Here is a 21,829-nt window from a genome sequence, read left to right as displayed (position 1 = left end):
GCATCAGATCCATCCTGGTCCCCAGAACCAACCAACTATGACATACGACAGGACTGAGGACCTTTTTCTCTGCACTCTGATTGAGCTGTGACCAGACTAAGCAGACCGATAACAGTACTGTTTTCTTAAGGCCATGGTCCTAAATTTTACCCACTTTCTTCTAATTAGTCTTCTGTTATTGTTAGTAATAACAATAATCACAGCAGCTTTCCTTGACTAAACACTTACAATGTTTAGTCAAGGAAATGTGTCAGGTACCATGATAAACACTTGACCTTTATAGCATCCCTATGAGGTAGATGCTATTCTTTTACAGAAGAGGGAATCAAGGTTCAGGGAAATAAAATCTCAAAGCATTTAGGCAGCAGAGCTGAGGTAGAACTCAGAGATAAGCCTGTTGGCCATGGTCCTGCATAAACTGTCCAATGCTGTTCAATGTCTGGAGCTTTTGTTTCTGCTTCTGTGTACTCGGAGCTCCACATTTGCTTTTTCCAGTCTCTGCTTCCTCCATTAAGACAGGAATCCTGCCCTGAAAGCCAGGTAGCTAGAGGCCTTATTGCTTGGTGCCTGACCTCAACCGCTGAAACTTGGATTGCTCAATATCTTGGTTCTTACATATTCTGTCACTCTGGGACCTGCCTATTGAGATCATTCTGGTTTCTTTCATCAGTAGTGGTGCTTTAGGCATTTTAGGAATAATTCTTTTTTGTGTAGGAACATCCCAAGCTCTACATCCCCAGACACTAAATGCCAACGACACATCCAAGACACAATGTCAACCAAAACTTCCTACTCCCATATTTCCAAATGTTCAGAGAAGGCCAGGGAGAGAGTGGTATTGTACTGCCTCTGGTTCAGGGCAAGTATGTCAGACCCTGAATGCTAACTGCTTTGCCCAGACTGCCACCTATGGTTTCCATTTCATAGCCATTATTCATCTTGCTCTACCAGATGGGTGAATTTTTCCAGCATTTACAACCCTGTCTATCTCCCAATGTGTACCTTATGTCAATGGATATTCAAAGCCCTAACTCTGTCCATTAGCCTAGTCTCTCTGCTGGGGACTAAGCTATTTATTTAACATTTACTGTGTGTCAAATATTGTTCTAAACATTTCATCTTAACAACTACCTCATGAAATATAGTATTAGTAAGCTGTATTAGTATGAGGAAACGGAGGTAGAGAAGTTAGGTAACTTGATCTTTACAAGATCTTGAAGTAACCATTCTTCTGGCATCAGCAAATTGATCTTATTCAAAGAAGTATCGAGTAGAGAATAATGATGTTAAAAGGCATTCGTTTCATGATAGAATAAGTCTACCTGATCCACAGGCACTTTCTGATATCAACATTCCCCTGCCTCCTTATCTCATGTTTTAGAAAATTGCTTTCGTCCCAAAGCTGTTCATCAGAATTTTCTGTTCCTTCTGAGATGGGACTCGGTTTGATCTACATGGTCCTTCCCTGGAATTTTCCAAACAGGTGGAGAAATTTTTTTTCATTCAGTTGTCAAACTGTAAGCCTAACCTTAGAGTTGATGTGGCCTTTGCTGCCACATGACAGAATTTGAGAGATGAAACTAACAAAGGAACAAAAATCAGAGGAAAGAGTTGGACAAAGAAAGAAGAAGGAGAGGGACCTAGGTACAGACAAGCCTGAAAAAAATCCTCCTTTTTCTAATTATGTGATGGACATTTTCACTCACTTGAATTGAGTGTCTTTAATATGCACCATTAGAGATTTACTAACACACCTGCCATCTAAGTAAGCCTGAATTTAGTCTAGGCTTCAAAATAAACCACTTTTCTTTTTCTTTATGCAGTTCTCAAAGCAAGTAATCAAGGAGCTGCTCAGAGGTCACTTTTCTGACTGAACTTTGGATTTTTCCTTTAGGGTTTCTCAAATCTTAAAATGTTCGTGGCTCTCATGTGGAGAGGCTCCACATGATATACTTCAGTTCTAAAGACCAACCTGTATCATTTTCGATCAAATTCTGAGCTGCATCTGTTCTGAGAAATAAGAGGCTGACTTAGCATTCTCTTTCTAATTCTCTGGGCAGACAAGACAAATATGGTTGGCTGTTGAGATCCCTAGTGGAGATTTCTGGACCTCATACAGTTCTTTGAAATAAAAAGTATTTTGAAATCTAAAAATATTTACTTTAGCTGTAAGACTTGAGATCCATTTTACCAATAGAAATCATGACTAACATATATGTATATAATATCAGAATTACAACCATGAACCCGTGTCAACTCCCTAAAAAGGAAAAAAACAAAAAACAAACTCAAATTCGGAGCAGTGAATTGTTTTCAATTTCCTATAAATATTTTGCTGTCTTTTTGCGCTAAAAGGCAAGGAAAGGGTTGTCCTGCAGATTGAAAATAATGTAGGTAAAGTCAGAATTGAGAAAACTATTCTGTTTCTTAAGCAATTTTGCAAATTTAGAAATCAACACCTACTTTTTAAAATTTAAGAACTACAGCGGAAAGGTAGATGGGGGAAAAATTAAATCACTTCTTCAATTTAAATAAACAAACAAACAAACAAACAAAAATAAATAAAAATTTTAAAAATAAAATTTAAGAACTACAGATCAAACAAAGCAGGAATTTGATCCTATCATTTTCATTGAGATATTCACATTTTTTATAAAGATAAAATTTTCATGATACTTTCACAAAAAATATGGCTTTATGATTATTATTCATTAAAATGTTATATTAAAATATGAGTTACTACTGTTATTTTAGATGAATTAATTTTTCAGTTTGATTTCTATTATGGTAAATATTGATAGCTATAACCACATAAATAAAAGCTGTTTGAGGTTCTCATTAATTTTTTTAAATTAAGTTTACTGGGATAACATTGGTTAATACAATTATATAATTTTCAGGTGTACATTATAATTTAACATCTGTATATTCTACTGTGTGTTTACAACCAAAAGTCCAGTTTCTTTCAGCTACCATGTATTTGATCCCCTTTACCCACTTCACACTACCCTTACTCTCTATATTTAACCCCCTTTACCCCATCTACCTCTCGCCTCCTCCCTCACCTCCTACCCTCTGGTAACTACTAGTCTATAGTCCATGTCCATGAGTCTCTTGTTTGTTTGGTTCTCATTAATTTTTGAGAATGAAAATTGATCCTGAGACCCAAAAGTTTAAGAACTGCTGCTTTAAAGTATTAAGTCTAAAGCACTAACCTTGATCATCAGAGAGAGGGCTGTTTCTGGTGATAGTAACACTCAGAGTATAAGCTGCCCCATCTCCAGAGCTTCAGAGGTTTATATCTCAGGACTAGAAAGATGGCAAGGACTGAAGGGGGTAAGATGGTAAGAAAAAAGAGAATTACTTTCAGTAAAAGCATATATCATCAACACCCATAGGACAAAATGCCATTTGAGGAAGTAGGCTTTGCCCACAGCAAGGTTTTTTGGCACCCAAGACTGATTCCTGCTGGCCCAGAATCCACCAGGTCAATAGCCCAAGAGCTCTGGCTCAGCACTAGTGGCCACCCAGCAAAGGCAGAGGTGCCCAGCAGAGCCCATTCAGAGATACATGATTGGGGAAACTGAGGTATCCTCTGGAGCAAGCTGTGGAGACTTGAGCAGCTACCGGTCACCAAAGAGGGCAGAGCAGGAGAGGGAATGGTGATATCTGTGGTAACGGAGAAGGTTCAGTGATAAGCACACATGAGATACTACCTGAAGAAGACACAACAGAGATAATTGGGACTGGGTCGACATCCTGCTGTGGGTCCAAGGGCCAGCAAATAACTGCCTAAAACTCTTCATGTCATCCCAATTTAAACTCTGAAGCCAGGTGAAATCACAGATACTGACAGTTAAAGGATACTGAAGAAAATGCAACAAAAATGGTAATAGTTATTCTTTGTATTGTGGGATTACTGATAATGTTTGTTTTCTTTTTTATAATATCTAGAATTTTCTAAATTTTTCATAAGAAGAATGCATCCTTTTTTTATCATATGATAATTTTTTTTTTAAAGAAAAGGTCAATGACATAAAGTAAAAATAGCTATTCTTTGTACAGTACTTCTTAAACTTTTGGGTCTCAGGATGAATTTTTACACTCTTAGAAAATAATGAGACTCTCAAAGAGCTTTGGTTTATGTGGTTTGTCAATATTTACCATATTAAATCTTAGAACTAAAAAAATAAAACTATTTATTAATTAACCTAAACTAATAGTAATAACCCATTACATTTTAACATAAATAACATTTTATGAAAAATAACTATATCTTCAAAACAAAAATTAAAAATGAGTCCAATTCTTTAACATTTTTGCAAATCTCTTTAATATCTAACCTAATAGAAGAGAGTGGGACATCTCCTACCTGCTTCTGCTTTCAGTCTGTTACAATATCATATATCATGCAAGCTCTTGGGACTTTACCGCATACTGTGAGAGATTTATAGTGCAGAAAGGCAAATAATGTCTTCATATTATCATGAAAATAGTTTTGATCTCTTAAACCTCCTAAGAGGGTCTGGGGGAACCCTGAAACTCCTTGGATTCATTTTGATAACCATTTTCTTTATATTATGCAACATGTGTTTACAAACAAATCTCATTTGACTCACAAAAATACTTTGAATTGAGCATGTTTTTAAACAGATGAGGAATCTGAGATTCAGAGAGGTTAACCAATTCATCCAAGATCACATGCTCAGATTCCTGTCTTTAGACTGAATCTAGAACTCGAGTTCAGATAACCACATCAACTCTGTAAAAGCTTTTGAACTACCTACCTTTTCCTAGATAAGCAACAGCCTGGGACACTCAAAGAATTTTTACACAATAATTCCGATGGTTAATATTTTAACTCTAGAATTTGCTAGAAAAACAGAGACCCAGAGAAGTTACATAAAACAGAGCATGGCGTAGTAGAAATAAGCACAGGTCTTGCGGGGCATGAGCCCCAAGTTCCAGATGCCACTCCTCTAGTTATTTTCTTTACCTCTCTGGGCACAGGAATGACTCAAAAATGGGATGATATCTTACCTGCCTGAAGGTATGGGCTGGGCCAGATGATTGCCTAAGGTTCTGCTAGTGGAAGGGCTGTCATTTACCAGAAATCTCAGTCATTTAGAAGGCTACAAATACAATGCCGCTGAAATGACTTTACTTTTGAAAGTTTAGCCCCTACAATTCTTCCTTTTTCTCTAACATATATTTGGAACATAGTATTTATTAAAAGATATCTCAGTCATCTTTCTTATAACTCCTTCCAACTTTGTCCAGAAAACTCAGCCTTCAGAACAATTCATTGAAATCACTTGAAAAGTTGATATGTAGAAATCCAGTGCAATTTAACAAGTCCCACAAATGTATAGAACACTTACTCTTGTGCGGCAGATATGTAAGACTCTAGAGAAACATGCACACCTGATTTTATTTCTGAGCATACTATTGGAATTACACCTTTACGATGCACTTAAACTGTTTTATTTTTCCCATTTTTAAAAATGTGGTAAAATATACATAACATAAAATTTACCATTTTAGCCATTTTAAAGCATACAGTTTAGGGGCATTAAGTACATTCACATTATTGTGCGACCATCGCCATCGTACATCTCTAAAACTCTTTTAATCTTGCAAACTGAAACTCTATATCAATTAAACAATAACCCTTTTACTTCCAGGCCCTGACAATCATCGTTTTACTTTCTGGCTCTCTGAATTAGGCTAATCTAAGTACCTCATATAAGAGAAATCATACAGTATTTGTCCTTTTGTGACTGGCTTATTCCACTTAGCATAATGTCCTCAAGTTTCATCCATGTTGTAGCATGTGTTAGAATTTCCTTTCTTTTTAAGGCTGAATGATATTCCATTGTATGTATGTACCACATTTTGTTATTCATTCATCTGCTGATGGACATTTGGGTTGTTTCCTCTGCATTTAAGCTTTGCAAGCCTTTATTTAAAGGTTAGAGAAACTCTACATAGATGAAGAAAAAAGCAAAATAGAGTTAATGGAAATACACAGGAATCAGAGAAGTATGTACTGAGTTACTTCAAATTCGAGATGCAAATTTCAGTGTCAAAAAAAGGCAGATTTTTCTAAATTTTAAGTTTCATAAGATCAAGGAATGTATTGCATTTAATTTCACATCTCATATAAAATATAGCAAAATTCCCGGAAAATTCCATTAACTTATCTTTGAATATACTAGCGTAGTATACAATTAATGAAATATTTTGATCTGAATTTTTATTTAAGTATGCTTGGTATACAATCTTATATTGTTTATATTAGTTCCATGTCCCACTAATTCTAGTACTTATCTGTCACTGTGTAAACTTATCACAATATTATTCATATATTCCTCTTTCCCTTTTTACCCATCCCACCAATCCAACTTTTCTGGTAACCATCCCTTTGGTCTCTGTTTCTATGAGTCTGTTTTTATTTTGTTCTGTTTTGCTTTTTAGATTTCACATATACGTGAAACTATACAGTATTTGTCTTTCTCTGCTTGACTTATTTCACTTAGCATAATATCCTCTGGATCCATCCATGTTGTCACAGATGGTAAAATTTCATTCTTTTTTATGGCTGAGTAATATTCCATTGTATATATGTACCACATATTCATCCATTCACCTATAAATGAACATCTAGGTTGTTTCCATATCTTGGCAGTTGTAAATGAACACAGGAGCTGCATATCTCTTTACCACATTTGATTTTACAACAATCTTATGAAATGGACAGAGCAAATATTTGTGTAATTTTATGGACGAAGAAGCTGAGAATCTTTGCAATTAGCTCATTACCAGGCAACATGGGATTGGGGACACCACCAGAGGTCTTATAACACCAACTCCAGTGCTGTCCCTCTATCCACACCATCTGTCAGCAGTTGTGAATGAGCATTTGAAGTCACTTCCTAAGTACAATTTCACTGCAAGGCACAGAAATACAAGCTAAACAATATCTAGGTCCTTCTAAGCTTATGATTTTATGTGACAGTTTTCCATGACAGCAATTGTTTTTTCGTTTGCTTGTTTTTTGTTTTTGTTTGTTTGTTTGTTTGTTTTTAACATGAGGATGTATCTATGTGAGATCAGGCCTTCTAACACGTATATTTAGTTAATGGTGAAATGATTCCAAGTTCTGTTAGAGACCCTGTAATCATGAGAGGAAATCAGCAAAAAGTAACAGGGGAAAGTAGAGTTTTACAGGTTAGGTAGGAAGAGCTTTGCTCTTTGATCCTCATGCTTAGTTTTAAAAAAGTAGGTATAAAGTTGATTAAATGTATGATAGTTGGTTCAAACAGGAATATTAGAAAAAAGTTACGAAGTGGTCAAATTAATTATACCGTGAGTGGTCCAGCCTCCTTGCAAGCCTTTGGATTGTACCTTTCTCAGCTCACCCAGCCCAGGGGCTCAGTACCCTGAAGCTTCTCTGTATGCCCAGCCCTACCCTGTACCATCTGAGCCCCTTTCCAGATAATTCCCCATTCTCTGCACTTTTCCCTTTGTCTCATCAAACTTGTCCATTTAAAACTTCTAGTTAAAAATAGCAGATTGTCCATAGACATTTATTTCTCCTTCTACCTCACACCCACTAGAGTAACTGTAAAGGAATTTAAAACTGAGTTAGGGCAAAAATTTAAAATAAAAATTAAAATTAAAAAAGAGACAAGGAAGACACAGGACAAGAGAGATTTCAATGAATTTTTGGAAGACAAAGTAGACAATACTAAACTGAAATATTCGTGGAAATGAATAATTGCAGTGCTGAGGGCATGCCTTAAAATTCCACAGATCAGAATAAAATACAAACTCTTCACGCTGACCTGGAATCCCACATGATCTGGCCACTGCCCACCTCTATGAGATCATATCTACTGCTATTCCCTACTCCCTCTATTTCAGCCACACTGGGTTTCTTCCTGAATAAGCAAAGTTGATTTCTGCCTGGGAAGTTTTGCACTTCCTGTTTTCTCTCCTGGGGGCTCTCGCATCTCATTCATGGGGGCGTCATAGGAGTTACAAGATAAAATGCAGAACATCATTAAATTTGAATTTCACGTAAATAGCAAGTGATTTTTTAGTACACATATGTCTCAAATATTGTATAGGCCATACTTATACTGGAAAAGTATTAATCGTTTATCTGAAATTCAAATTTAACTGGAGTCCCATATTTTTATTTGCTAAATCTGGCAACCCTACATAGGAAGCTTTTCCTAATCAACTTACCCAGTCACTCTCCCTCACCCCAACTGCCTTTCAGTTCCAATGCTCTCTTATCTCCTTGTTCTGTTCTATTTTTCCAAAACACTTACAATGACATGAAATTATATGTTTATCGTTAGCCTCGCTCATTAGTCAGATAGAAATTTCCATGATTCTATGAGTAGAGAAACGTTATATATCTTGTTCCTAGCTATCTCTCTAATTCTTGAAATTTCATTTGAAGAGATGAATAAATGTAATGTATGGAGGAGGCATGAGAACTAAATGTTAAATCAAGCTGTATTCAGAGCTTGTAATATATGGCTGCCAGACCACGGAAACCTACATAACAAAGGAAGATTCCTGGGATCACTAACAAACCATTCGCCCACATCGTGAAGAGAAAACAGAGTCTTTAAGTTGTACCCTATGCAAAATAAACCCAACCATTCATTCATATGGCCCAAACTCATGAGGAATCTATGGAACAAAGGCTGGGGACTGCCATCAGGCTTTCCTACTACCCATGACTTTCATGCTACATACCCTTATCTTTCACATTGTATACTCATACTATCAAAGAAAAATAGGTAAACAAAGTCTTTAAACTGTAATTCATAGAAACTAAGAATGATATATAGACTGAATTCTCCAAACACTCAGGGTTTTTCAGTCTTCCCAGGAAAAGAGTGTTCCTTAATAGAGATTACTTTGCTTGCTACTGAGATAAGGAAAATTGAGGGCTGGGGAAAGGCAGAGGTAGTGGCCCCACAGGACCAGCTTTGGTCATTGTCCTTAGCCAGATCACTGTTTTTACCATCAACCTAGAGGGCAGTGAGGAACTAGTTGAAGATGTGGGCCCGGAGTATTTACGGTTGCAGCAACTGGCCAAGAGGTGGCAGCTCTGTCTTATTTGGTGCCTGGTCCCTGCCAGGGCCATTGCCCCAGGGAGGTGGGGTGCTCAGTAGAAGATCAATCGGGGTCACTTGAGAGGCTTGGCAACTTTAAACTGTGGAAGCAGTTTTATTACATTGCTGCTGCGATTACAGTAAGTATTCAGCAAATGTTTGAACAAGTCAACTCTATGGCCAATCATTAAGATTGCTCCCCTGAACACACCTTCAACACTTTTGCAGGTACCACAACCCTGGTTTATTCAGCTCTCTGCTTACCCTACTGCTGTCCCCTTGCAGCAAAAAAGTGATTAGAGAAAACACCACCATGCTGATTGCTTTCACTTTATGCCCATGTCCATAAATATCATGTGGGCACTTAATCATTCTGTATTTCCCTAGTGCATTCGCTCTCACACTCTCTATGCGACAACTATTTCACACTTTTAACTCACTCGGTAGAGCTCCAATGACTCACTGCTAATGGGCTTGCTTTCCATTTCACTGAGAAAAGGAAGCAGCTGGAAGGGAGCTTCCTTGATATCCCCACCAACATCCACACTCTGGTAGTTGGCTTTCCTGCTTGTTATTGTAGTCGAACTGTCCTAGCTCCTAAGGGCAACCTTGCCAGTGCCCTTGATGAATCCCTTCCTATCTCCATGGGAACATGATTCCAGCAATTTTCCATAACCCTTCATCATTAATTTTCCTCTCTCTACTGTGTTATTCTTATTTGCATATAAACCTGCTATTACCTATCCCATTGTTATTTATAATCCCTCTTTGGCCCCAATTATCTATCACTTATGGTCTCAGCTCTCTCCTTCCTTTTCCATTAAAATTCCTGGAGTTTTTCCATGCTTGCTGATACTAGCTGTCTCCAAAGCCTTTCCTGCCATTCTTGGTTAATCTCATTGCTATGATGCTTTTGTTCAGATCCTTCCAAAGAAACTCCTCTTGACTGCCACATTACCTAAATCCAAGGGTTACCTCCACAGCTGATTATTGCTTCTCCTGGAAACTCATTCATTGGCTCCCAGGTCACCATAATCCGGCTTTTTATCCTCTCTTCTTACTTCTTTGCTGACTTAGCCTTTTCTCTCCATTCTCTTATTCTTAAACTCAGTCCTAGGATTTCTTTTATAAACACAATCTTATTCTCTTGATGAGCGCCTCCAGTCTCATGACTTTAAATATCACAGAGATATTACAGTTCCCAAATGTATGCTTCCAGCTCAGACTTCTCCACTGAGCACCATACTCTAACATGCCTACTCAACATTTATCCATGACCATTTAACTGACACCCAAAACGGTATCCTGATATTCTACTGCTCTGCCCATAGTCTTCCTATCCCAGTGAATGGCAGCCCCATTCTTCTAGTTCCTCAGGGGAGAATCGTTCTTGAGTCCTTCCTTTCTCTCACATCTCATTTCTAATCCTGTAAGAAATCCTGTAGACTCTATATTAAATATATCCAGATTCCATCCACATCTCAGCATCTCCACCACTATCACCTGGGCTAAGCTACCACCAACTCTGTCTTGAATTACTGAAATGACCTCCTGACTTATCTCCCTGCTTCCAAGCTTGAGCCCCCACAATTTAATTTTAATATAGTAGCCAGAGTAATCTTTTTTTATTAATTAATTAATTTATTTATTTATTTATTAAGTTTTTTAGAGTAATCCTTTTTTAAAAAGCCATATCATGTAACTCCTCAGTTCTAAACTCTCCAAGGGCTCCCCATTTTAATCAGAATAAAAGCCAAAGACCTTAGAAAGGTGTGCAAGTCTCTAGACCAGCACCATTCAATAGAAATATAATAGGAGGCTTGGCATTTTCAATTTCCTGGTAGCTATACTAAAAAAGTGAACAGAAAAAAGTGAAATAAATTTTAATAGTATATTGTATTTACCATAGTATCTCTAAAATACTATCATGAATTGTGATACATGAGTTGTAAGGAAAAAAGCACAATTTTACATTCTTGTTTTCATTCAAAGTCTTTGAAATGTGTGTCATTTGGTCATAGAACACATCTCAGTTTGGACTAGCCACATTTCAAGAGCTCAATAGCCACGTGTGGCTAGAAGCTACTATGCTGGACAGGGCAGATCGAGCCCACATCTCTCTGACTGGCTTCTTGTTCCCCTCTACCTTGCTCATTGCACCAGTCAACTGGGCAGGCTTGCACCTAAGGACCTTCAAACTGCCCTTTCCCTCGGCCCCCTTGCTCTTTCCCCTGATAATCTCACACATGCCTTTTTCCTCTCATTTTCACATACATGGCCATCCCACTTAAACTGAAACCACCACACTTCCCATTCTGACATTCCCAATTTCTCTTATCTACCTCAATTTTTTTCCCTTAGCACTTATTACCTTCTAAAAAATCATATATTCATTATGTATTCCCTATTTTCTCACATGAGAAGATAAACTCCACCAGGGCAGGTACCTTTTTTGGTCAGTGATGTATTCCCAGCACTTACAACACTGCCTGATACACAGTAGGCATTCAATAAATGCTCTTGACTGAATGAAATAATGAGAACATAAATCTATCTCCCCACGAGGGTTTTCAAGTCAGGGCTTAGAGTCAGTGTCTCGCATAGTACAACAGCAGTTCTTGGACCAATTGAATGGAAGGTATTTCATCTGTTAGCAATCATCGCAAGAAAAGGCAAGGCCATGTTCAATGCAGCAAGCATATTCTGACTGTCCACTGTGCAGATAGCTGTGGGGAGCAGTAACAATGATCATAAGGATATGGCTCCGCGTGCTTCAGGCAGGCCTGGACTCCCCCCAAGCAGCTCCAGAGGCCAATGCCATTGCCAAAAGGAGAAACTGATAGAGACTAATTTCGGTTTTTTCAAAAGAAGAACCTATGAATAATTGGCACCATTCAAAATGAATTGGACTGTCTTAAGAGGTCTAACTACTGCCCCAAATCTAGAAATCACTATTGCTGATCAGATTTGAACTCTGTGTGGGAAGCTGGATTAAACTTCTACAGTTGCCTTTAACATTCTAAGATACTTAAGCCTAAATGCTGATGTGGTAGAAATAACATGGATTTTAATATCAGACCACCTGGGTTTGAAATCCTATTTTATTGTTTACCGGCTGCTGTTCATCCATTTGCATATTTGTTATATATTTTTTCATAAGACTAATTTGGCCAACACCTCGACACATTTTTCAAAGGACTTGACATATAACAGAAAGCAAATAATTTTTTTTAACTTTACTTGGAATTTTTTCCCCAAGGTTCTAGGATGTCCAAAAATTTAAAAGGTCCCTTCCCTTCAAAAAAAATTCTCAAACTGTTTCTAAAACTCTGTTCCCACCACTCAGTGACTACTCTCCATCTCTTTTCCTATCAATAACAACAACCATTACTCTTAAATGTTAGATGCTATCTCATTTCATCTTTGCAAAAGGTGTTGAGGTGTTGGCCAAAATTAGTCTTATTATTCAGATGTGGAAATTGAGGCTCAGAGATGCTAATTAGCTTTTCCTAGGCCACACATCTAGTTAAGTGGCCAAAGGTAGCCTAGGAGATTCCAAAGGGTTTTTTTTTTTTTCACTATTCTATACTCATTTATTCATTCAACAAATATTTATTGATCTCCTGTCTTTGCCAGGAGCTCTGCTAGGAATTGAGGACAACACTATACATAAAGCCCTTCTCTGCATTCTGCAAACTTAATTTTGAGAGTTAGGTTAGAGGGTTTGTAACCATCACCTACTCCTTCCTTTCACTAAAGCTTTGCTATACCCTCCAGGCCTCAATAAGGATCTCTGTAGATGCTGTTGGTTGGCTGAATCTCTACTGACTGCAGTATTTCCCCGAACTTCTTATACCATAGTTATGCAAATCACCTAGTCATTTTCTATTTCTGATTGGACAACAAGATAGAGTTTACTTTTTCTTAAGAAATGGCCTCACATCACAGCCGGCATCTTGCAGAATACTTTGAAAACCTGACAACTCTAATGCTCCTTGTCTCCTTTGCCTTCTAATTTGTTTCCAAACTGCAGTAACAACCAGTGTATACCATGAGAAGGGCATGGTATACACTGGTTGTTACTGCATATTGAACTGGTGCAGAGACATTTGTTAGTAAACAATGTTTGCATGCTCTTGCTCTCTCTCTCCTCTGAAAGGTTTGAACTTCGCCACCACACAAGTCACTGCCCTTGCTACTCTTCCCTAATGTCTCCTTAGGCCAACCTCTAAGTGCCAACCACAGGTATCCAAAGCATATTTTAAGGACTCGACCTTCCTCTTTTATTAGGTTTGATTTTACTCACTTGTTCCAGGAAACCTTAAAGTATTTTCTAAATTACTTTCATTTAAAAAGTAATCAGAAGATTATGAAAGCTTTAAAAAAAAACTAACTGCAATTTATCCAACCCCAGTTTATATGATATCATAACATAATGTGTTTCGAGTATTTAAACCATCAGTTCCTTGAATTCCTTACCTCCAATGATCTTGAAAAGACCGCTGTCCTCCATCCAATGCTTCTTGCTCATCCCAGTGGTGGAACCCTCAACTTCGTCATGACCAGGAGCTACAACTGCTCATAATCTCAATGTCAAGGATTTGATACAATGTCACCATTTCTAGCAGCCCTCTCCAATACTCTTTCCTCCACAAAACCTCTGACACATTGATACTCCAATATAGAATGCTCCCTCGACTGCCTTATGTCCTCTCTCCCTTCTAATCATTGGACATACTTATTCTAAAAAATTATTTGTTGTTTATTTGAAGTTCAAGTTTAACTGGGCATCCTTTATTTTTATTTGCTAGATCTCACAACCCTACAATTATTATAATCACTCTCTAACATACACTCTCAACTTCTTTGGCCTCCTACTTAAAACTCTGTTGGCAAAACCACAGCGTGTTAAAGCCCGACTTTCTGACAACTCTGTATTCACATCCATGCAGCTGATTGTGGCTAGAGAAAAACACAGCCCCACTGAACAGATCTCATTCCCAAGTCATGACCACAAATCTCAAAAGGAGCTTTAATGCTACATGAGAATCATTCACTTATATGTTCTTAGTCAATGCATATTCTGTATGTTATGTCTTTGCTACTCTCCTCAAATCTTCTATACCTTCTCTTTTATCTTCATTCTCAGGGTCCTACTTTACTGAGAAAATCAAAGCACTCAGGGGAATTCCCAGATTCTTCTCACTATTTATATCCGATTTATTTGTACACATCTATGTTACCTTCTTGTCTGTTACATTGATTGGGGATCAGCAAACTGGGGCCCGTTGGCTGAATTCAGTCCACTGCCTGTTTCTATACAGCCTGCCATCTAAGGATGGTTTTTATTTCTTAAATGGTTGGAGGGGGAACAAAATTTTTGCAACACGTAAAAATTATATAAAATTAAAATTTCAGCAAACCTAAATCAAGTTTTATTGGAACATAACCATGCCCATTCATTTATATATTATCTATGGGAGCTTTAGAACCTCAGTAGAAGAATAGTTGTGACGGAAACTGGTATGACCCATAAATACTAAAATATTTGCTATTGGTTTTTTACAGAAAAAGTTTGCTGACCCCTTATCTATCTGTGCTCCAGTCCAAAGCCACTTATTCCACTTCTTCTCCCCTACTCAAGAATATTGTCCTATTCATTCTACCCAATCCTGCACCATCAGCTTTTCCATGTCTACTAAAACACTGCTATTAGTGTAACAAAAAGCTATATCGCTAGTCTTAAAACAAACAAACAAAACCCTTATTTCTTGTTGTGTCCCCTCTGTCCCCACCAGTTATTGCTCTCATTTGCAGCAAAAATCCCTCCCAAATAATCTGGACTTGAGGGTCACAATTCTTCCCCAAATTTCTCTTAACCTTCCCCCATCACTCTACAGAAACTGCTTGCACCAGCTACCAACTATTTGCTAAGCTAAACCCAGCAGCCAATTTTCCATCTTACCTGATCGATGGGGCAGCATGTGACGCAGTGGATCACTTTGTCTCAAAGCTCTTTTTCCACATGGCTTCCGAGACATCACACTTTCTTGATTTTTCTCCTACCTACTCGATGCTTCCTCAGAGTCTCTTCTCCTTGTTCCTCTTTTTCTTCTCGATCGCTGGAGGGCCCCAGGACCTCCTTTTATTTCTGCTCTCTCCTTCAGTCTCACAGCGTGAAAGCTTGTCTATCATGCTCATGATTTCCAAATATGTTCCCCAGCTCAGATCTCTCTCCTGAAGTCCATGCTGCATTATCCAACTGTCTACCTAGCACGACCACGTGAGCATCTAAAAGACATCATAAAATCAACCTTCCAGTCCAAACATCAGTCCAAAGCAGAAATCCAGGTTCTTCCCCATCTTCTCTCCCTCCATTTCTGGTAACCACATCCTTCTTTTCAGGCTTGAATCCTTGCAATCATTCATGACCACTCTCTTTCTCTCACACTCCACCTAGAATCTGTCAGGCAATTTGTTGGCTCTATGTCCACAACTGAACATTTCTCACCTGACCTTACCTTACCTTACCTCAGCCTCTCTCACCTAGATCACTGTAATACCCTCCAAACAGTTCTCCCTGCTTCCACCCATCTGATATTCTCCTCTCCACCCAGCAGCCAGAAAAATTCTTTTAAATGGAAGCCAGAGGAAAAGCCAAAGTCCTGTAATGGCCTACAAGGCTCTCCTTGATTTGGCTTGCTGCCTCCCAACTCCTCACCTCTCTGACCCATCTCCTATCATCTCCCCCTAATTTATTTAGTATGACACACTGACCTGCCAGCTGCTTCTGGGACAAGACAGTCCTGCTCTCACCTGGGCCTTTGCACTGGCTGTTCCCTCTACGTTTCCTTAGACAGCTGCATGGCTAACCTCTGTCACCTTTAAATCTGAGATGTCACTTTTTCAGTGCACCCTATTTTGACCTCCTTAGCCCTGCTCTACTGTGTGAGATTTGCTCTATTAACCTCTAATATATTATACTACATACTTACTTTTAGCAGTTTACTAGAATGTTGAATCCATAAGGCAATATAGTTTTGTCTATTTTGTTCACTTCAATTATTGAGTTCCAAGTGCTTGAAACTAAAAATGCTCAATAAATATCTGGTGAATGAAAAAACTGAATATTGACTTGCTAGATGAATTACCTTCATTTTTTAACTTAGTTTTTCAATAACGTTGAGAGTTATGTGTTATCTCCATTTGATCTTGTTAAATTAATTAAAGAAGGAGGCCATTAGACTGACATGGGTCTAATGCTTTGGTGGCCTACATGAGCAAACCAAAAACTAAGCCCATAATACTTCAAGGTAAAAAATCAAAACCTAAAGATTAGCAATCATAAACTAGGCTTTGAGCTGTAGCCCATCAAATAATTTACTTTCTATGTTTAGCACCTTCCCTGTCTCCCCCCTGGCTCTTGTCAGCAGAGAACTCTTGACTACTTATGGTTGGCGCTAACCGATTCAAATCAATGTTTGCTCAAGTAAACATCAAACTTTTAATATGCCTCAGTTTATCTTCTAAAAACCTGGAAGGACACCAACCTTTAAAAAGCTTAAGTAATTTGTACAAATCATAAGTTATTAAGTTGAAAAGTGAAATTGAGGACCTCGCTTTTTTAACCCCACAAATAGTATTGTTTCCAGCTTCTACATTGCTGCCTCCCTGTTTCTTTTTATGGGAACCTGAGAAATGACAAGTTCACTTGCACCAAAGATGCACTCTTGGATCCATGAGTAAAGCAAATTTCTGTAAATCAAAGCAGAATTTCTTAAAATAACAGCAAAGAAAAAGTTAGGAGTTTCTATTAGTTCCTAAAATAATTCACACATTTAAAAAACATAAATTTAAAATTATTTAAATAGGTAGAAACCTTTAAAAAAAACACATAAAGAGGTAATACATCACTTACTTTTATCAGGTTTAAAAGTTCCCTTGATGAAGTCATGGTCGAAGAGAATCGAGATGAACGTGGTGAAGCTTGATTGGAGCTTTTGGGCACGGGAAAGTGATGGGGAATTGAAAAAGAGTGAAAAAAGATCGAAAAAATAGAAAATGTTACTTAAATAATTTGGACAGATGATATTTCCTAAACCACTAGAGGCTGATAATCTCAGAGAACCTGTCTTCATTTAAAAAAATCTAAAGACCATTTTGCACATGCTACCTTTTGCCTTCAGGAGAACCAAACACTATTGTCCAGATGGAGATTATCTTTACCCAGAAGAGAAAACTAAGACAAAACCAGAAGAAAAACTACTACCCTCTTGTTCCTGGGCTTTTCAACTCAAAACTCAAGCTCCTCCCATTTCTATAGCTGGGAAGCCCTCAAATTTGGAGAAATGACTCTTGAGGAACCTGGTAAATTAAAAAATGAGTGATGCCCAAGGTACACTCATGCCTCTCATTATGAAAATGGCTGGCATTGGCACTAAGATTGGTAGGGAGAAAGATGAGGGATAGTTTTATGGCACCATTAATTCTCAGTTAAAAATCAATTTTAAAACTGCAGAATCTCTACAATAATTAAACATAAGAAGCATCTACCTAGCAATATTAGTATTATGCATTTTTAAAAATCATATGCTGCAGATAACTAAGTAAGCATTATTGTCATTGCATTAATAATGCAACATAAAAAAAGGATAGATAGGACACTTTACTGGGCCTAGAAAGCCCTTAGCTATTTTTCTTCCTTATTCCTTTCAAGCTTAGTTGTTTTAGACAGAAAGAACAAGCTACATAACTCCATGGAATAGGAGGGTGTGAAGTCAGGGCCATTTAGCCTGAACTGCCCCTCCTGACCAAGATAATTGCATTTGAAGGGCTTCTTGGAATTGTTAAATAAATAAATTTTGAAAAAGAATTTAACTGCTTTCCAACCTGGTTCCTCTGTTGCTCTACCCAGAGAATGAGCTTGGGACTATTAGTGACAATGCCTAACTCAAAGCTAGTCCCTGTTCAGGAATCAGCTGTGGAAGAGATGCCTGTGTAACTCCTTTAACCATGGTAAAGCTGCGCCAAAGCACCAAGAACCAAGATTCTGGAATGCCCAGTCTGTTTTTAAAAAAATATATAAGTCACTAAAGGCTCTAGAGCCATGTCTCCTACTGCTCAGCCTAGTAAACACAATTAAGTGAAATATTCACTAAGTATAATCAAGTATTCATTAGTAAAATAAATGAGTAGTAATCCAAGAACTAAGTTCTGGCCCACTCTATACCTATGTGGAAGATATTAATTGAATCAGATTCTTAGCAAATGTCTTTACATTCATCCACAGTGGATCAATAGAATATTTCTGCTTAAAACTTGTTCAAAGTTTGCTAACTTAACTCAAGAGTCATAATTATATTCGATCAGTTAAATCCTCACCACTGGAAAGCTTGGCTTTAGTTTTGAGCAGTTAATCTAAAAGATCATGGCATGGAGCTAATAGGGTAGAGTGAGTTCTAATGGGTTATACAGCTAAATAATATAGTCACCTTTAAGCTAGACATCAAGTCAGGCAACTAGAATTCAAATTCCACTATCCTATTTACGTGGGCAAGTCATTTAACCTCTTTGTATTTCATCTGTTAAATGGAAATGATAATACATCCCTGACTCATTGGTGAGACTAATGTAGGTGAAATAACTCTATTGACTCTAAGTTCTGTGCAAATGTTAGTTATGTTTAGCATCAACTACAATAATTGTCAAAATGGCCAATGTTGGCCAAAAGCCACATAAGATTCTCCCTAATCCCTCAAAATGATTTTTCGATTACATTCTGTATTTTAAAATTTATATGGAAATGAAAAGGGCCAAATAAAGCCAAGACAAACCTGAAGTAGAACAAAGCTTAAATCTTATACTATCAGATATCAAAACTTATATGTTATATTTTATATATTCCCAGTAGATGGACAACAAGAAAAATTTACTAATGTATTATATCTTCCACTTATGACCCTCAAAGGAAACAATTTAAAATATGTTAATATATTTTTTTAATATAATAAAAAATTAGTGGTTAATAGATGGTCACGGGGATGGGGAGCACAGCATAGGGAATGCAGTTAACATTAATATGTTGGATAGGTGGAGGGACAGGAGAGGGAGGGAGCAATTGGGGAGATCATTTTATGAACTATATAGATGGCTAACTAATGTACTATATTCTTGAAACTAATTTAAATAAATAAATTAATTAAAAATATGTAAAATTTTAATGTCTTCATTGGAGGTATGAATGAGAGCAAAATATTGGAACTGACCTAATTGTTCATCAACAGGGGCTAGTAAAATAAATTATGTCTTCCATCTTATAGAATATCATTCAGCTTTCAATATACAAAATAGGGAAGCTCTTTATGTATAGTTGCATAAAGACCTCTGACATATATTATTAAGCAAAAAAAGCAAGATGCAGACCTGTATGTATGATATGCTACTATTTAGAATTTTTAAAAAAGAGCAGTGAGGAACAATCTGCTTCTAAAATTTATATGGAAATCCAAAGAGCCAAATATAGCCAAGACAATCCTAAAGTGGACAAAACTTAAAAACTTATACTACCAGATATCAAAACATATTATGAGGGGGAAAAGAAGTTGAACTCATAGAAACAGAGAATAGAAAAAGCGGTTGCTAGGGGCTGAGAAGTGGCAGAGGTTGGTAAAAAAAAGTGCAAACTTTCAGGTATAAGATGAATAAGTTTTGAGGATTTGATATATAAAAGTTTGACTCTCGTTTATAATACCGTATTAAATAATAGAAATTTGCTAAGAAAGTAGAACTTAAATGTTCTCACACACACAAAATGGTTAATATATGAGGTGATAGATCTGCTAATTAGACTCTATGGGGGAAATCCTCTTACAACGTATACGTATATCAAATTATCATGTTGTATAATTTAAATGTCTCACAATTTTATTTGTTAATTATATCTCAAAAAAATAGGGAAAGAAAGACTTATTATGAGGCTCTATAGTTAAATCAGTGTGGTTTCGGTGCAATGAAAAGCAAATAGACCAATAAAACAGAGTAGAATCCAGAAGCATACATATATGGGCAATCGATTTATAACAAAGGTGTTACCGTAGTGTGGTAGGAAAAGACAATTCTTTAAAAAAAAAAAAAATAGTGCTAAGCAAACTGAATATTCATAAGGAAAAAAAATGAATCTTGACCCCTAACAACATACATAAAACTCAACTGAGATGAATTGGAGTTCTAAAAACATAAAACAATCAGGCTAATAGAAGAATCATAGAAGAATATCTTCATGAGTTTAGGGAAGCAAAATTTTCTATAATATGAAAGAAAAAATGCTAACATAAAAGAAAAAAATTTAAAAATTGGACTACATTAAAACCAAGGACCCCTGGTCGTCAAAGAACACCATTAAGAGGAGTTTTTTTCCCCCGCTTCTCCTCTTATTTATTGAAATATGGAAGATTAAAGGAACTAATTGTTTCAATTTGCAGAGCATAGGCCCCTCTCCACGTAATTAGAACCAGGCAGCTGGGCAGAGAGGAAAAGCTATTTGTAATACACAAATTGAACAAAGAAGTCATAACCAGAAATGTAAAGAATACTAATCAGTAAAAATTAGACAACCTGTTTTTTAAAATGGGCAAAATACCTGAACACCTATTTATGAAGAGGCTATCCAAGTGACCAGTAAACATGAAAATTTCTTCATATTATTTAGAAAAATGTATGTGAAAACCACTCTGAAGAATGAGAAAATGAATAAGATAGTCAATATCAAGTGCTGTCAAGAATGTAGAACAACTAGAACTCAACCTGGAAGAGATTATAAACTGGAAAACTGCCTGCCAGTATATACTGAAGCTGAATATGTATACTCTATGGTTCAGCAATTCTGCTCCTAGGTACAGAAATGCTTACATATATTCACCAAAAGACAAGAATTATTATAGCAGCACTATTCACTCTAGTCTCAAACTGGAAATAATCCAAACGTCCAAAGATAGTATAATGGATAAACAAAGTAAGTATATTATTTACACAATGGAATACTATTTAGCAACAAGAATAAATCGACTACTATAACAGCATAGATAAAAATATCAGCTGAGAGAAAGATATAGGCAGATTGGAATTACTACTGTATTATATAAAGTTCAAAAGCAGGCAAAACTAATCTATGGTGTTAGAAGGGGGAGGGGAGGGAGCCAGTGGGCTGGTTAATGACTGGATATGGGCTTTGAGATTCTGATAAAGTTTTCTTTCTTAATTTAGGATTACATGAATATGTTCACTTTGAGAAAAAAATAATGAGCTGATCGCTTATGATTTGTGCACTTTTTTTTCTCTAGGTATATATATACTTTAATAAAAAGTTTACATTTAAAAACTGGGGTAATATTTATATTCATATGCCATTAAAATCTCTGGGGATATCTGTCACCAAAGTTAACTCTAAATGGATCAAAGACCTAAATATAAGACCTGAAACAACAAATTGCATAAAAGAAAACACAAGTACTAAACCATGGACCTTGGTCTTAGAGAAGATTTTATGAATTTGACCTCAAAGTCAAGGAAAATAAAAGCAAAAATAAATGAATGGGACCATATCAAATTGAAAAGCTTCTGCACAGCAAAAGAAACCATCAACAAAACAAAGAGGTAACCAACTAAATGGGAGAAGATATTTGCAAACAATACCT

The 21,829-nt window shown here is 36.9% G+C and overlaps 1 protein-coding gene across 9 annotated transcripts in view; it reads right to left on the bottom strand.

Annotated features, from left to right (window-relative positions):
* The window catches only part of GCM1 (glial cells missing transcription factor 1), a 54,258-nt gene that overhangs the window by 18,150 nt on the left and 14,279 nt on the right, over positions 1–21,829 (bottom strand). For 4 of the 9 annotated variants that reach the window (XM_039853009.1, XM_039853007.1, XM_039853013.1 and 1 more), the window contains 2 exons: positions 17,056–17,134; positions 13,617–16,892 (listed from right to left, as the gene is read on the bottom strand). The gene's annotated coding sequence lies outside the window, so the exon portion shown is untranslated. Of the gene's footprint in view, positions 1–2,161; positions 2,261–4,787; positions 4,874–13,616; positions 16,893–17,055; positions 17,135–21,829 lie in introns of all 9 variants that reach the window. The other 5 variants (XM_039853014.1, XM_039853008.1, XM_039853011.1 and 2 more) reach the window with 5 other exon arrangements.

Source organism: Pteropus medius, unplaced genomic scaffold, assembly GCF_902729225.1.
Source record: "Pteropus medius unplaced genomic scaffold, Ma_sr-lr_union100, whole genome shotgun sequence".
Taxonomy (NCBI): domain Eukaryota; kingdom Metazoa; phylum Chordata; class Mammalia; order Chiroptera; family Pteropodidae; genus Pteropus; species Pteropus medius.
The sequence above is the reverse complement of the archived record's forward strand: the minus strand, read 5'-3'. Positions and strand labels throughout refer to the sequence as shown.